Source organism: Drosophila suzukii, unplaced genomic scaffold (assembly GCF_043229965.1).
Source record: "Drosophila suzukii unplaced genomic scaffold, CBGP_Dsuzu_IsoJpt1.0 scf_10, whole genome shotgun sequence".
Classification (NCBI taxonomy): Eukaryota; Metazoa; Arthropoda; class Insecta; order Diptera; family Drosophilidae; genus Drosophila; species Drosophila suzukii.
In genome coordinates, this window is record NW_027255897.1 from 1,693,499 (window position 1) to 1,702,581 (window position 9,083).

The window sequence follows — 9,083 nt, forward strand, 5'->3', positions numbered from 1 at the left end:
CTCGCTAGTCACTCGATGACCCAGGTACAGCAGCTCCTTTTTGAAGAATTGGCATTTTTCTGGATTCAGCCTCAGATTTGCCTCCTTTAGACGCCGGAACACTTCCTTCAGGTTTCTTTTGTGTTCTTCCAGCGTGCGACCGATCACTATTATGTCATCCTGGTAAGCGAATGCGTGAGGTGACATCTCGGGGCCGATTACTTGGTCCAAGACTCGCTGAAACGTTGCCGACGCCGAGTGAAGTCCGAACGGCATTACCCTCCACTGAAACAGACCTTTGCCTGGTACCGTAAATGCTGTATATTGCCTGCTACTTTCTTCTAGTGGGATCTGCCAGTATCCATCCTTCAGGTCCAAACTGCTGATGTACCGCGCTTCTCTTAGTTGATCTAGGATGTAGTTTATGCGGGGCATTGGGTAGGCATCCTTCACTGACTTCGCGTTGATCTGCCTGAAGTCGACACACAGTCTCCACTTGCCTGTCTTCTTTTTCACCATCACGATGGGGGAGCTGTATGGGCTCTTTGAATGCTCTATGAACCCCATTTGGAGAAGCTCGTCCACCTTTGCGTTGATTTCCCCTTGAATTTTTGGGTTCTTTGGGTAGTATCTCTGCTTGATTGGCTTGTCGTCCTTCATTTTGATCTGGTGTTCTGCCATATTCGATGTTCCCGACATTTTGCTGAAGTCTGCCAGCTCTGTTTCAAGGAACGCTGTAGTATCGTCCAACTCGTTTACTTGTTGAACGACTGCTACTGATAGCTTCTCCTCGAGCCATCCATTGTGTCGGTTCCTGGCTGGTATTATTATTTTGTGTCCAGCACACCTTATCTCGGTTCCGACTTGTTTCAGGAAGTTCCATCCCAACACTAATGGATCCACTACCCCGGGTAAAATCAACAGGCTCATGGTCACTTGTTTGTTGCCGAATTTGACCTCCACCTCGAGCTGCGCATTAATTCCGCCGCACCTTCCATCTGCCAACCTAACTTGCCGTCTCGTCCTTGTAATCTTTCCTAGAGCAGCGATATTGTCCGCCAATTCTTCGCTAACGAAGCTTGCCGTTGCTCCGGTGTCGATTGTGGCTTTGTAGCTTTTCCCACCAATCATCACAGCTGCGGACAACTGCTGCTCCTCCTCGATTAGCTCGCCCGTTAGTTTGGAGAGGTGGCATTGTGCGATCCCCGCTCGCCTCTCTGCGGCTGAGATCGCTGGCCATTTCCCGATCGTTGGCAGCAATCGACGCTCCTAACACCCACCTTGCCGCATATCCAGCAAAACAGCAGCCGCTGGTTACGACATCCTCTAGCCCAGTGTCCGTTCCCACCGCATTTCCGACAGGCCTCCTGCGGGTCTGTGATATGGGTGGCATCTTGTGGCCTCTGTGTGTTGCTTGGCGGCCTCCACAAGGTATTGTTTGGCTGTCTCTGTTGCTGTGGGGGTGGTGCCCAATGGCCTCCGCGTGGTGCGTCTGTCGCCTGCTGTCGTCTGGCTTGGTGTGGTGGTGACCATTGGTCGTTTCCTCGTGTGTCCTGGTTATCTTCCTCCTCACATCTCCTGCATGTCACCTGTGTTGGTGACGCCGACTTTGTCTTTGAGAACTTGTTCTCCTGTGCGAAGACTTCCCGTTCCTTTTCAAGTTCTTCGTACTCATCGGCTAGGATCATTAGCGTGTCCAGGTCCGACACTTTGTATGCTCTTAAGAACATTCGTAGGCTCGGGGTGCAGTTCTCTTTAATGACCCTTAACGTCTCTTTCGTAGAATAGTTAAGTGGCCTCACCATCGTCTGCATGTCGATCATGTAGTCCTTGAACGACTCGCTGAAGCCTTGCTTCCTTTGCCGGACCTGGTCCGCCAGCCTGGTGAAGAAATCTCTTGGCAGGAAATATGTGTGGAAGCTTTCAATGAATTCTGCCCATGTTCTCCATTGCTTATTGTTGGCGATGAACCATTTCAAGGCCCTTCCTTTTAGCAACTCCGGCATCGCTCGAGGGATCATATCAAGCTCCAAACCGTACGTGTTGGCGGACCATTCTACCTGCTCCAGGAACTCGAATGGTTTTTCCGCCCCGTCGAACCTGAACGACCATTCACGAACCTGTTTAGCGACCTTTGCATAGTCCGACTGGCTTGGTCAAGGGGTTAGCGTTGCTCTTTCTTTTCTTGGCTTGATTCTCTCCTGTGGGCCTCTTTTTGCATGTTGTCAATGCTCAGGCTTGCCACAAAGTTGTCCCCTTCAGCGTTCGTTAGCGTAATGCTTGGGCCAGCTCTGTCGTAGTATGTTGCCTCCAGCTCGGCCCAGATGTCGACGAGTTGTGGATCATTCTCTGTTTCGGAGTAGTATTCCGATAGTGCCTTCCTCATGTCGTCTAGCCTGCCCTCCAGGGCGACATTGAGCCTCTGTGCGACATGGGCGAAGTCTTCCTTCTTGAGGCGGTAAATCCACTTCTTTCCCATTTTTACTGTGCTGTTCTCACTGTTGGGACAATCACGTTGGGCGCCAGATGTAACGAACTGATTTTGTATGTCTGCTCGCTACGAGATTCATGCGGCTAGCTCAGAAGATTGTGCGTTCGTCCCACCAAATTTATATGACGTGATTGCCCGTAGATCAGTGAGAAAACAAAGTGTTCAAAGGGTAACAGTGGGATTTATTCTCGTGGTATTGGTACAGCGGGTATGTGGCTATGTTGGCTTCTGTATCTCCTTGTTCTGCTGCTGGTGCTCCTCCTTCTGGCTTGTCGACGCGTTGACTCGGCTTCCGCTTGGCTCCTGGGTCTCGGGACGCTCGTAGTGGCCGCCTCTGCTTGCTTGCCGACGCGTTGCCTCGGGGTCGCTTGTTGCGCCTTAGACTCGCAGAGAGTTCGGCCTTGTGGGCTTAGGGAAGCGTCACCGTTCTCAGACTAGGGTGAACAAGCCTTGCTCTCCAGGCTGACGCCTTTCGAGGCAATACCTGTCCCTTGCTCTGTCCCGGACGGTCCCGCTAGGTTCTTGCTCAGTTCGCGCTGACAGTCAAGACTGCCTAGCGGTTCACTTCGCTTTACGCCTAGCGCAGACGAACGTTCCACCCGGCTTCACCCTAATGCGTGACGTCCGCGACGCTCCTGCGCTCCCCAATGAGCTCCGCGCGGCGATGGTAACGTGGCTGCCGGAAATGTCTGCTGGCGTCGCTGTCGATGTCCTCTGCGCTGTTTTCTGACCAGTACCTCGTTGTTCTGGCGCTCGGGGAGCTGGGCGGTCGCTGCTCGGGAACTTCGCCGGTAATCGCAGGGCTCTCCAGGCTGCCGCCTCTTGAAACCGCAAATCGATCTACCGCTCGTCCGTCACGCCAGGTCCTGCTTGGTCGGGCAAGGTACGCTGGGTCGCAGACAACTTTCCTCCCCAAGCTGACGGCTCTTCGTCGTAGGACTCTTTTGCTTATCTCTGACAGACCCGCCGGGCGACTCGCCAGGGTGTGGTCGTGACAAAGTTAGAAAACAAACGCCTTGACTTAGCCGCGTGATGCCTTTCAGAACTCAGCCACCTGTGTCTCAATTCGGAGATTCCTGATGTCCTAATCCCGAACGTCTCGACGTGGCGATCTTGCTCCTTGTATGCTTCCCACGGCGCTGCTTCCGACGACTCGCTTGGTTGTAGCTCCCTCGTAGATTATTTGCTTGACTGACTGTTTATTTGGTACTTTAATTGATCTTGACGGTTTGATTCCTCGTGATCGACTGATCCAGCTGCCAGCGCTCTGCGGCCTTATATAGGGCCTCCAAGCACCGTTATTTCCCTTTTGCGCACGGCCCGCTGGATCTCTCCACTCTGGGTCCAAAGTTCGTGCCTCCTGGATGACCCACTTGTCCTTTATGTACCGCTTCCAATAGATGTTCCGCCCACTGCTGCCGTTCCGCTGATTCCCGTGCCGCTTGTGGCACGCCTGTGTGCCGCTCCACTGCCGAGATGTGGCACTTCCTCTCCCGGTCCAAAGTTCACGGGAGAGTCCAAAGTCCAGTGGAGTTCCGTTATCCCCTTCTGCATACGGCACTCTTGCTCTGCCCGCGAAGTCTCCATTCTCTCTCGATCTCCATCCTTGGTCTCCAATCTCTCTCGCTCTCCTTCATTGGTCTCCAAACTCTCTCGCTCTCCATCCTTGGTCTCCAATCTCTCTCGCTCTCCTTCATTGGTCTCCAAACTCTCTCGCTCTCCTTCGTTGGTCTCCAAACTCTTTCGATCTCCACCCTTGGTCTCCAAACTCTCTCGTTCTCCTCGCCACGCCGTTACTACGCGAATTCGCCGCGTATCTGGTAAGCGGCCGGCCATCTGCTGCTGCTTCTATTTGTGGGGAGTTATTCAACTCCTCACAATATTGCTGTGACAAGTTGCACCGAACTTAAAAGATTCACCAGTGAACTCGCAATGTTCTTCTAAATAGGCTCTAGAAAGCTTATTTACTTGCTTTGGGAACCACAATCCGTTACAAAAAAAGCAAATCTGATCGGGACTGTAACGCCCTAAAACAAGGGCGCACAAATCCTCTTCATTCATATTTAGTTTATTGTAATCATAGTCATAGTTTCGCTATTAGCTTTAAGATCGGACATGAAGTTCAACGTTATGAATTAAATAGGAACTAAGGAAACTAATTAAACTAGTACTAATTTTGAGCCAAGACACGCACCCTAGACAAAGCCCCCTAACGCGTTATCGCGCGACGCTTGACTGAAGTGTGATCTCTGATTGCTAAGCTCGGCCTCTTCCGTTTTGACTTTTCGCCGAGAGTGGACGACACGCCACAACCGACACACACGTGACAAGATACGCGCTGATCCGCCGGGGGCTCAAGTCAGCATTGCGTCTCCGAACCCGCGCCAGACGCCGCACATTTTCGTTTAGTGTTTTAGGCTCTTGTCGATCTGCGCAACACCGACCAGCGCACCAAAATACACGTAAGCAAGCATAGCCATTGTGAGGGCAGTAGCTAGGGCTCCCCTATTCTTATCAATTGCGAATACAAACCTGAAACTTAAAAACCCCTTCTGTTATTTCTACCCCTACATCCCCCTCCTCCTTCTCCTACCCTTTCTCGACCCAGATCAACGGCGCGTGTTTTGGTTTCGCATCCACGCTGCGCATCTCGGCCGAGAGCTCCCACCATAGAATCCTCGTAGACTCCTCCGGAGTATAGAATCCCCTTAGTCTCCGAGAAGATCCGGAGTGTAGAAACCCCGTAGACTCCGAGAACATCCGGAGTGTAGAAACCGAGTAGACTCCGAGAATATCCGGAGTGTAGGACCCCCCGTAGACTCCCAGTTCACCCGGAGTAGATAAACCTCGCCGTTCACGCCCGGCGGAATACCTGTAGCCAACTCCAGTCGGAGTCATCCAAGATCGCCACCAAGCGGTGCGATCGCCCTCTCAGTACCTCGCTTTGCCACCAGTGAGCGTTCTCAGCGGGACCCTCCAAGTTCTCCACCAATCGGTGCGATCGTCCCCCTCAGTACCTCGTGCTGCCACCTCCCATTCAAATTCCTACTACAGGTTCCACCCTTCTACAATACATAAATTACTTGTATAGGTTCCTTAGCCCCGGCTGAGGTTTTTACCCCGGCCAGGGAACTACGTGACAGAACCAAGCATTAATTTTCTATTAAAAGCGGCTATAAGAACTTCCAATTCAGTAGGTCTTCTACGGGCCTATGCTTCTGAGATATAATAAGCCATATCTCCTGACTTCGGAATGAGTTCCGAAGGTTTTCTGCTTCCCTGTTTCCACTAAGGCTTCTATACTGACTAACTCTTTGACTTATATTTTGAATTGCATCGATGGTTGCTTGTCGAGCAGCTATTCGTGCACTTCGTCGACGACCCTGCTCGACGACCCAGTGATCCCTAAAACTTATAGCTGTAGCTCTCCTAGCCCTATCCTGCGCTCTTTCCAACAGGCTTTCCTGTGTTAAGCTGAGCTGTGCTCATTGCAGGGTATTTGCTTGCGCATAGTTGGACGACGCCGAATATCGGCTGCTTGCTCATCCGCACAGAAATCAGGATCCAAGCGCCTTCCAAGTGTTCTGCAGTATTAAGGGCCTGCTCTGTTACTCGGACTTGGCTATTTTGTCGCCTTGTAGAACGACGCCAAGTATTGGCTTCTTGAACTGCACGAGCTGGCGGATTCAAGCGCCTTGACCTATGAGACGCAGTATTTAGGCCCTGCTCTGCATCCCTGACTAATGCATTTTCCCTTCACCTACGCTGAGCTTCGGAAATTTCTACCCTCTCCATCTCTGCATACTCAATATTTTCCCTATTTGCCCTATTTCTGAATAATTGATTCCTAGCCCGTTGAGATGCAGTAGGTCTATTTGATCGAGACATTTTTATAAAAATATTAAAATACCAATAATAGATAATAAAGCTTTAATAATTAATTTATTTAATTTAATAATTAATAAATAAAATTTTACAAAAAGGGATTAGTTAAATAAATATTTAAGTTAATAGAACTATAAGTGTAGGTCCTTGAAAGACGAAACTTATAACCCTATTACGATTTTATAAGTTAAATACGTATATAGAAAATATGACATATAAATAATCAAAGAAAAAGTCTTTTAAAAAGACCTAGTCATAAAATATTACTATAATGTCTACTTTAAGGTAGATACCTACAAAACATTATTAAAGCATTGAAAACCTGAATTAAGTGAATAAATAAATACCTTAATTAATAAAAAGATTTATAAGTGTTGGTCCTTAAAAAGACTAAAACTCATAGGACTATTAGATAATTAATACGTAAATTTATAAAACTAAAAAAAGGGTTTAAAACGGCTATTTTCTTATATTTCTATAAATAAGAAAGGAGTTCGAAGCGAATTTAATCGGAAATAATTTTAAATATAAAGAAGAAATGTTTATATGTAAAAAGGAAAGCAAAACAAAGGTCGCGTATTTGCAGAGCTTCCGCAACACTAGCACAATAAGTCCATAAAATCTAAAAACATTAACAATTTCTATAAAACTATACACCCCCTGTGGTCTGTGATCATTAAGCGGTCATAAAAACACTTAAAACACATATCTTTTGGACGAATGTGTAAAGATAAAAGAAAAAAAACATTCACACACATATACTGCAGTGCCCAAGGACTGAAAACTACCGAAAACACACTGAAAGCAATAACTTATACAATTACACAAATCACTCAAACTCAAAATTGATCAAAACAACAACAGTATGAGTGCATCAAAGCGACTAAGGAGTGAAAAGTCGAGTACCGAAATCAAGGTAGCTCGCACGTCGGACACACAATTGCTGCAACAGATTGATGCAAAATTCACGAGTCAACGGAAGGAAATCAACATGGAACTGTTGCAGCTGATCGACGATAAATTTGCGGAGCAAAGGGAGTCACTGGGTAGAGAGTATCGAGAGAGCGAGGCCCGCTTTCTCAACACTCTACAGGCTAAATTCGATGCAATGAACACCGAAATACACAACCTTACGAAACGAGTGCGAGAGCTGGAAACCGAGGCAAAAGAGGTGAATACACTGAAACAACAAGTGTGTGAACTGGATGCTCAACTGGCAGCAAAGTGCAATGCACAGGAGGTCGCGGATGTTGCATGCAACCTGCGCTGGCATGGTGTACCGCACGTCGAGGGCGAAAATTTAAACACCCTATTCAATCGACTTTGTTTCTCACTACACCTGACCCCTCCTCCGCGAGTTAGGTCTATTTTTCGAGTCCGACCGCGCCAAAGAAACTCACTTGTTGACCCAATAATAATAATAAAAATGGATCACGTGCGCGAAAAAGCTGTGCTGCTGCGGGCGATTGGAGTGCACCGACAAACAACCAAATCGCAGCTGAGCTTACAGCTGATCGGTTTTGACTCGCCGGCATTTATATACTTAAATGAACAATTAACGAAAACAAATTACGAAATTTTTAAGCATGCCATGCGCCTCAAAAAACAAAAGCGCGTAGCGGCCGTCTTTACTCGCCGTGGAGACGTTTTTGTTAAGCCTATAGACGGAGGAGAGGCTTACTACGTGCAAAGCACCAATGAGCTTTCTGATCTGAGTAGTGATGTGGGCGAAATCAACTCAAGCAGAGATGCCGCTTTAGAGAATAATTCATTTCAATAGCCTCTTAAATGACCATCAATCTGGATTTAGAAAAAATCGTAGCTGCACTTCAGCCATCTTAAAAATAACCGAAGATATAAGTCAACAGACGGACAACTCGTATGTCACCTTCTTACTTTTGCTGGACTACAGCAAAGCGTTCGACACAGTAAATCATGATATCCTGTGCTCAAAACTCAAAAATTTGTATTTCTTCTCCAATACTGCCGTCAAACTTTTGTGTTCGTATCTTAAAAATCGTCGTCAATATGTTGTATCGTCAAAGATTTGTTCTTCGTTTGCCTATCTGAAGCGTGGTGTACCCCAGGGTTCGGTTCTTGGACCACTATTATTCACACTTTATATAAATGATCTTCCTTCTGTGCTGTCGAAATGTAATGTCCATTTATATGCTGATGATGTTCAGATGTATGTTAGTCGTCCCTTAAACAGAATTAGTGAGTGTTTAGATATTTGTAGAATGGAGCTTGGAAGAGTAAATGAATGGGCAAAAAACAACGGTCTAGCCATCAATCCATTGAAATCAAAGTGCTTAATCATTTTTAAGAAGAAATTATGCAATATTGAACTGTTCCCCTTGATGATTAACAAAACACCAATTGAGTACGTGGAAACCGCCAATAATTTGGGTATCACATTTAACAGAACCTTGAACTGGAACGACCACGTAAACAAAGCTGTAGGCAAAACATACGGACTAATAAGATCCTTGTCACTAGTTAAATGTTCCTTACCTGTTAGTGTGCGTCTTCTAATTGCCAAGTCTTGTATAATACCCACACTCTTTTATGGTCTAGAGATCTATGCAAATTGTGATGTAGCAAGTCAACATAAGCTGAAAATAGCATACAACAGTATTGCGCGTTTTATATTTAATTTGCATAGATCTGACCATGTAACTCAATTTTCTTACAAGATATTTGATATAAGCTTGGCAGATTATATGAA